This window comes from Trematomus bernacchii, unplaced genomic scaffold, assembly GCF_902827165.1.
Source record: "Trematomus bernacchii unplaced genomic scaffold, fTreBer1.1, whole genome shotgun sequence".
NCBI lineage: Eukaryota > Metazoa > Chordata > Actinopteri > Perciformes > Nototheniidae > Trematomus > Trematomus bernacchii.
In genome coordinates, this window is record NW_022987593.1 from 13,191,330 (window position 1) to 13,201,322 (window position 9,993).

Sequence of the window (9,993 nt, forward strand, 5' to 3'; positions counted from 1 at the left end):
AACATTCTAGAATTATAATTCGACATTCTAGAATTCTAATTCAACATTCTAGAATTCTAATTCAACATTCTAGACTCCTAATTCAACATTCTAGAATTCTAATTCGACATTCTAGAATTCTAATTCAACATTCTAGAATTATAATTCGACATTCTAGACTCCTAATTCAACATTCTAGAATTGTAATTCAACATTCTAGAATTATATTCGACATTCTAGACTCCTAATTCACATTCTAGAATTCTAATTCGACATTCTAGAATTCTAATTCAAAATTCTAGAATTATAATTCAACATTCTAGACTCCTAATTCAACATTCTAGAATTATAATTCGACATTCTAGAATTCTAATTCAACATTCTAGAATTATAATTCGACATTCTAGACTCCTAATTCAACATTCTAGAATTATAATTCAACATTCTAGACTCCTAATTCAACATTCTAGAATTCTAATTCAACATTCTAGAATTGTAATTCAACATTCTAGAATTATAATTCGACATTCTAGACTCCTAATTCAACATTCTAGAATTCTAATTCGACATTCTAGACTCCTAATTCAACATTCTAGAATTGTAATTCAAACATTCTAGAATTAATTCGACATTCTAGACTCCTAATTCAACATTCTAGAATTCTAATTCGACATTCTAGAATTCAACATTCTAGAATTATAATTCAACATTCTAGACTCCTAATTCGACATTCTAGAATTCTAATTCAACATTCTAGAATTGTAATTCAACATTCTAGAATTATAATTCGACATTCTAGACTCCTAATTCAACATTCTAGAATTCAATTCGACATTCTAGACTCCTAATTCAACATTCTAGAATTGTAATTCAAACATTCTAGAAATTATAATTCGACATTCTAGACTCCTAATTCAACATTCTAGAATTCTAATTCGACATTCTAGAATTCTAATTCAACATTCTAGAATTATAATTCACATTCTAGACTCCTAATTCAAACATTCTAGAATTCTAATTCGACATTCTAGAATTCTAATTCAACATTCTAGAATTATAATTCACACATTCTAGACTCCTAAATCAACATTCTAGAATTCTAATTCGGACATTCTAGAATTCTAATTCAACATTCTAGAATTATAATTCAACATTCTAGACTCCTAATTCAACATTATAGAATTATAATTCAACATTCTAGACTCCTAATTCAACATTCTAGAATTCTAATTCGACATTCTAGAATTCAAACATTCTAGAATTCTACTTCGACATTCTAGAATTCTAATTCAACATTCTAGAATTATAATTCAACATTCTAGACTCCTAACTCAACATTCTAGAATTATAATTCGACATTCTAGAATTCTAATTCAACATTCTAGAATTATAATTCGACATTCTAGACTTCTAATTCGACATTCTAGAATTCTAATTCAACATTCTAGAATTATAATTCAACATTCTAGACTCCTAATTCAACATTCTAGAATTATAATTCGACATTCTAGAATTCTAATTCAACATTCTAGAATTTTAATTCAACATGCTAGACTCCTAATTCAACATTCTAGAATTATAATTCGACATTCTAGAATTCAACATTCTAGAATTATAATTCGACATTCTAGAATTCTAATTCAACATTCTAGAATTATAATTCAACATTCTAGACTCCTAATTCAACATTCTAGAATTCTAATTCGACATTCTAGAATTCTAATTCAACATTCTAGAATTATAATTCGACATTCTAGACTCCTAATTCAACATTCTAGAATTCTAATTCGACATTCTAGAATTCTAATTCAACATTCTAGAATTATAATTCAACATTCTAGACTCCTAATTCAACATTCTAGAATTATAATTCAACATTCTAGACTCCTAATTCAACATTCTAGAATTATAATTCAACATTCTAGACTCCTAATTCAACATTCTAGAATTATAATTCAACATTCTAGACTCCTAATTCAACATTCTAGAATTATAATTCAACATTCTAGACTCCTAATTCAACATTCTAGAATTCTAATTCGACATTCTAGAATTCTAATTCAACATTCTAGAATTATAATTCAACATTCTAGACTCCTAATTCAAACATTCTAGAATTATATTCGACATTCTAGAATTCTAATTCAACATTCTAGAATTTAATTCAACATTCTAGACTCCTAATTCAACATTCTAGAATTATAAATTCAACATTCTAGACTCCAATTCAACATTCTAGAATTATAATTCAACATTCTAGACTCCTAATTCAACATTCTAGAATTCTAATTCGACATTCTAGAATTATAATTCAACATTCTAGAATTATAATTCAACATTCTAGACTCCTAATTCAACATTCTAGAATTATAATTCGACATTCTAGAATTCTAATTCAACATTCTAGAATTTTAATTCAACATTCTAGACTCCTAATTCAACATTCTAGAATTCTAATTCGACATTCTAGAATTCAACATTCTAGAATTATAATTCGACATTCTAGAATTCTAATTCAACATTCTAGAATTCTAATTCAACATTCTAGACTCCTAATTCAACATTCTAGAATTCTAATTCGACATTCTAGAATTCTAATTCAACATTCTAGAATTATAATTCGACATTCTAGACTCCTAATTCAACATTCTAGAATTGTAATTCAACATTCTAGAATTATAATTCGACATTCTAGACTCCTAATTCAACATTCTAGAATTCTAATTCGACATTCTAGAATTCTAATTCAAAATTCTAGAATTATAATTCAACATTCTAGACTCCTAATTCAACATTCTAGAATTATAATTCGACATTCTAGAATTCTAATTCAACATTCTAGAATTATAATTCGACATTCTAGACTCCTAATTCAACATTCTAGAATTATAATTCAACATTCTAGACTCCTAATTCAACATTCTAGAATTCTAATTCAACATTCTAGAATTGTAATTCAACATTCTAGAATTATAATTCGACATTCTAGACTCCTCCTATTCAACATTCTAGAATTCTAATTCGACATTCTAGACTCCTAATTCAACATTCTAGAATTGTAATTCAACATTCTAGAATTATAATTCGACATTCTAGACTCCTAATTCAACATTCTAGAATTCTAATTCGACATTCTAGAATTCAACATTCTAGAATTATAATTCAACATTCTAGACTCCTAATTCGACATTCTAGAATTCTAATTCAACATTCTAGAATTGTAATTCAACATTCTAGAATTATAATTCGACATTCTAGACTCCTAATTCAACATTCTAGAATTCTAATTCGACATTCTAGACTCCTAATTCAACATTCTAGAATTGTAATTCAACATTCTAGAATTATAATTCGACATTCTAGACTCCTAATTCAACATTCTAGAATTCTAATTCGACATTCTAGAATTCTAATTCAACATTCTAGAATTATAATTCAACATTCTAGACTCCTAATTCAACATTCTAGAATTCTAATTCGACATTCTAGAATTCTAATTCAACATTCTAGAATTATAATTCAACATTCTAGACTCCTAAATCAACATTCTAGAATTCTAATTCGACATTCTAGAATTCTAATTCAACATTCTAGAATTATAATTCAACATTCTAGACTCCTAATTCAACATTATAGAATTATAATTCAACATTCTAGACTCCTAATTCAACATTCTAGAATTCTAATTCGACATTCTAGAATTCAACATTCTAGAATTATAATTCGACATTCTAGAATTCTAATTCAACATTCTAGAATTATAATTCAACATTCTAGACTCCTAATTCAACATTCTAGAATTATAATTCGACATTCTAGAATTCTAATTCAACATTCTAGAATTATAATTCGACATTCTAGACTCCTAATTCAACATTCTAGAATTATAATTCAACATTCTAGACTCCTAATTCGACATTCTAGAATTCTAATTCAACATTCTAGAATTGTAATTCAACATTCTAGAATTATAATTCGACATTCTAGACTCCTAATTCAACATTCTAGAATTCTAATTCGACATTCTAGACTCCTAATTCAACATTCTAGAATTGTAATTCAACATTCTAGAATTATAATTCGACATTCTAGACTCCTAATTCAACATTCTAGAATTCTAATTCGACATTCTAGAATTCTAATTCAACATTCTAGAATTATAATTCAACATTCTAGACTCCTAATTCAACATTCTAGAATTCTAATTCGACATTCTAGAATTCTAATTCAACATTCTAGAATTATAATTCAACATTCTAGACTCCTAAATCAACATTCTAGAATTCTAATTCGACATTCTAGAATTCTAATTCAACATTCTAGAATTATAATTCAACATTCTAGACTCCTAATTCAACATTCTAGAATTATAATTCAACATTCTAGACTCCTAATTCAACATTCTAGAATTCTAATTCAACATTCTAGAATTCTAATTCAACATTCTAGAATTCTAATTCAACATTTGAGAACTTTAAATGAACATTCTAGAATTCTAATTCAACATTCTAGAATTAAAAATTAATATTCTAAATTTGTAAATGAACATTCTAGAATTGGAGCATTTTAAGATGCTAATATTATCTTCCGAGGAGGGAAAAGGCTATACAATTGAACCATGATGTGGGTAACTTAGCGTCAATTGTTTGAAAGCCAAGCTTATTCCCTTCAGGTGGCAAATAATAAGCCAATACTACAGAACTACCATGAATGTTGATGTTCTGAGACAGGATCGATTCACTGTGGTTCCCTAATATTATCTGGGGCTACATGTATAGATGTACAGTATAAATGGATTACTAAAGGAATATACTGTATGTGTGTAATTGGAAAGGACCAACCGTTGGATGAATTATTCAGAGAAACAAAGACAGGTTAAATGGATGCATGTTAGACACCAGGCAAGCCAACAGTTAAGGTAACTGTAGTTCAATCAGGAGAGACTTCATTTTGTTTAAAGAACATTTATTGACACATGTCATATGATAAATGTTAAGTCTTTGGCGATTAGACCCTGATCCTGAAATCGTGTATCTAAAGGGGGAAATGCAGCGTGAGCATAGGGAACCCCCCCGGGGTCTAGACACTGGTGATGATGCTGAAGATCTGGATTTGATGAGGAGATGGGATGAAGAGGAGGTGGGATGAGGTCTTTGGATTAGCTCTCCTGGCACTGGATATGATGAAAGGAGGTGGATGGGGAGGAGGCGGGCGGCAGCATGAAAACCTCAAATCACAGCTGACTGCAGGAGAGAGGAGAACCATTTTAAAGTTTGGCTGCAGCACAGTGATTGGCTGCTGAGATTGAGGTGAATGTAATACAGTAGGTTAACAGAAAGCCCGTGATGAGCTGATTATAAGCAGCTGCGGAGTGAATGTATATTAGTCTTCCTGAAAGAACTTGCACTGAGCTTCATTTAGCAGACAAGTAACACTGGATCTTAATTCAAATTAAAAGTCAATATTTGGGCAGCATTTCACTTCCTTAAATAAAGACAATACATTTGGACTTTTAGGAATATACCAGATAATTACTGTAGAGTGTTTATGCAAATCTGTTGTCTCACTTTGAGAATGCACACACTGAAACGGAATCAGTCTATCACAATGAACTAACCCTAACCACTCTTCTCTTGTCAACCTCTCGTTATTCATTAAATGTTTTCACTTTTTATCTTGCCTTCATCAAGGTGTTGTCATGTGGCTTGGAAAACCGAATACATACTTACATCTATGGAATGCAGAAATGTACATAAGAAATATGAATGATCAGAAATACAAAACATGTCACATTACGGCCAACTTTCCGTAGTAATGAAGCTCAGCGCAAGTTCAACCAGGAAGACCGTCTTTACTCATTCATGTATTTCTATTCCCATGTTACTACTCTCTCTCCTCTCAATAAGTGACCGGGGGCGTCACTCTTCAGCTTAACCAATCACTTCGCTCTATTCCCAAGAGCCTATCATAGCGCTCTGTCAAACCTTTTAAGTCTGCTCTTCCCCCTCTGACAGCTGTCATTTCAGGTGACTCTACGCAACCCTCCTCCACCCCTTTTCACCTCCTGTCCCTCTGAATCCAGGGTCAAGCTAAACCACGCCTCTTTAGACCGACCCATCTATCCATTCACCACCACCAGTGTCTAGACCCCAGAGGGGTTTCATCGGATCGGTTCTACCCCTCCCGAATGATACTTCCTGCACAACGGGGCCTAATCGCCAAAATTACCATTGCATTCATTTGTGCATCTGCGCAATAAATATGTATTATTATATCAAAACCGTCTCTCCTGATTGAAGTATAGTAGTCTATCATCTGGGTAAAAAGGTCAAATCTCTTTTCTACCACTTGTCATACTATTTTTGGGAACTCAAACAAAGGCCATACATGGTCTTTAAAAAGACTTATCCATATGCGGAACATTTAATGAAAATCAATACATGAAATATATAGGAATTCAGGAATTGATCCTAAAAGAGACACACTGGTTTTCAACATGTGTACGCCACAGCAGGCTAAATGAAGAACTTCTGATAACGAACATGTGCTGGTTTCACAAACATCCATCACTCCACAGCACTGATATCTCTGTCTGCATGGAGGTCGAAGGTCAAGGACATTAAGATTAAGTTCATCTCAGGATTCAAAACCAGACTTTGTTTCTTGTTACAATATACAAATAACTGTTAGGTTCAACCCTGAGGTTTCTTTGTAGTTTCTCTCTTTAAGTTTATGAACCGAGCGTTCCTCTCAGAGCAAATTCCTGAACCCCTTCACATCAGCAGCAGTAATTAGCCCCACCTCTGTGAGAGAGTAAAGATTGCAACATGTTTACCCGTTTAATTTGATATTGATCTGCCGGTTTGGTTTCTCTGGAAGATCAGGGTTTGTTTGTTTTATTCAGGAGGACACACCTTTAAATATACAGTCTATGGGACACAGCAGCGTACAGTGATGATTAGTTATTATGGTGCCATTTGGGAGAGGCTTTAAATCACATGTGTCAAACTCAAGGCCCGGGGGCCAAATCAGGCCCTTGGTGGATTTAATTTCGGCCCGCAGGATAATTTCTAATTACTATTAGATCTGGCCCGCCGGTATATTGCTCTCACACCTTCACTCAATCCTGAGGGTTTCCTCCGCTCAGAGCCTGACCCCAAACATTGATGAACTTGCACCCAAGATGAGATGCCAAGTATCTGGCTTGAACTAGCATCACAGAGCAGCACACTGAGTTTACATGGATGTTTCCACTTTCTTTCTTGAGACAACAGGGTATGTTTGGTTTTTTCTTTGAGGGAAATAGTTTTTTTGAAGCTGTTGTTGGCCTGTGGAGAAATGTAATCATAAGAAATGACTCTGGAAAAGCTGCAGATAGAGCCATAAGAAATGAATGCAACTGATTATTTAATGTTTAATGTTGTTTTTATAGGCAATCATTTAAGCTTTGTTAGTTCCAGGTTAATATGTGCAATAAGTTCATTTCAATAAGTTTTGCAATAAACATTGAACCAGTCCGGCCCTCGACTAGTACCCATTTTTTTATTTTGGCCCACTGTGTATTTGAGTTTGACACCCCTGCCTTAAATCATTGTTCCTTTTTTTCGTTCTACTTTCCACTTTCACTTTTTCCTGTTTATTGGTGTATTACTCTTTGTGTAAATGCATCCACTGCATGCACATTTAAAATGAATGGATCTATAAGATCATATACATTTAAAAATAAAGGGTTCGTGACTTGTGTAACATTAATACTGGATCCCGATTGGCTTCAAGCTAGTTTTAGGGGATATAAGAAAAAACTAAAAACGTAATTTTCAATTAGCAAAACACACTTTTGAGTGGACGGACATTAATGCATGTTGCAATAATAACTGCACAGATATGGATTTCGTGTCTTCCTGTGTATATGTCAATGTTTACATAAAGAAGATGGTGGCTGCTGGTGGACAGGTGTGTTTTGTGGGGGTTGATCCTGTATTTCCTGTTGCTGGTGGTTTTTCTGAAGAAGTTACTATACGCTACAGAAAAGTTTGTAATCAGCTGTTTTATGGATGTTTTTTTTCTAACCTTTTATTATGGCTTTTTAAAGAGAGATAAAAACAGACACTAAATTACATTTGAGATAAGTTTGAAGACGTTTAAGCTGCGATTAGTCACTCCACAATATGGTCAGCTGATATTCCCTGATCTAGTTTGAATGGTTTCTTGTTAGAGACGTTGTTGTGCTCTTGACACTAAAACAGGAACATTTTCCCATTACATGTTTTAGACATTGTGATGCTAAGCTTACCGTTTATTTTACCAGTCTGCTGCTTTCTTATTACTTTACATTACATGTTACTTGTTAGACGCTTTTATCCAAAGCGACTTACATACTCAATACTGTGGGCAATCCCCACAGGAGCAATTTGGGGTGAAGTGTCTCAGGGACACAACGACATGCTGACTGCAGTGGTTTGAACCTGTGCTCCCCTGATCCCAACACCAACGCACAACCCACTGCACCACACGCCTATTGTTCTTATGTTCTTATTGAACTGTTGCTCAGAGGTATGTTGATTTCTTTCTGCCCTTTACATTGTCAACCCTAAAATGCATAATAGGCCACTTTAAGTCTAATACTTGCACAAATGTAAGCAAACATATTCTGAAGTTTGACACTTGCTTTTGAGAAGAGTTTTTACCAAAATATTGACATTTAACTAAACTAATACTGCATTTAGAAGAAATAAGTGTTTAGGGTCAGTCTGGTTGAACCAATGAACAGCGTTTCATTCTCAATGTACAAAACGAAACCCTTCACACATCAATATATTTTTGTAAAAAGGACGTTCTAACAGGGGTGTCAAACTCAATTTCATCGTAGGCCACATTAACATTATGGTTGCACTCAAAGGGCCGGTTGCAACTATATAAATATACATATATAAATATATAATATATATAATGTTTTATATTACATTATTGCCTCTGAATTGGATTATTATCGGATGGGGTAATAACTTCGTAATTAGTCTGAAAGCAGAAGTCCAGGGCAAATAATTGCAAGTCTCTTCAGTGTGCATGTCACAAAACGAGATGCATTGTGGGACATGTAGTTTATGGGCAACCTGCTTCTGTAAAGTGGCATGTAACCGTATAATAAACATATTATATTATTTGCAAGCTCTTACGGGCCACATAAAATGAAGTCGCGGGCCGGATTTGGTCCCCGGGCCTTGAGTTTGACACCCCTGTTCTACAACTTAAAAGCAAATAATACCTGATCGAAGTCCTCTCAGACATTTGACTGTACCTAGAGAAGATGTGTGGAAAGAGATCACAATCTTTTCAATATGATATCATTATTTGATGCATGTTGTTCATCTGTTGATTTGTAGATGATGGAGAGATTGAACAGATGACCTGCTAACCTTTTGGCTATGATACTGTACTTTTCACATACCACCAGACCACCCTGCTGACTGCCTGACCTCGTGTTGAGCTTATCATTTACATTGTCTGACTTTGATCCTGACTTTTCCGTAACCATTTCACTTCCCTTTTTTAACCACGACTAATTCATGAAAGCCCAATCCCTTCTGCCGAGACGCTGCTAATGCAGTCGGTGTCAAACTCATTTACATTTCTGCACAGAGGATGTTGGTAGATTGTTCATACCGTGGCTTCCCGATCCGCAGTCCGCTCTCCCTCTTGGCTTTCTTCCAAGTTTACGATCCCTCAGGCTGGCGAGCAGCACCACAGATGTTTACCCCAAAACCAGAGCAGAGAAACTGCATCCTAAGCAGTACTTTTCCTGTCATCGCTACCTACTGCTCCGTTTGGAAACAGTCAACCAGGCTGAACTGAGTGTGGTGGATTTGCGTCTTTGTCAGAAACAACAGACCACCCAAAACGGACATAAGGTCAGTTTAGAAATGCCACCAACTTCACTGGCAGCAGACTGTCTGACAATTTCTGAAGTTTAAATCGAGTTGTTCAGCCATTATGTCATGAGTCAGGCTGGAAACA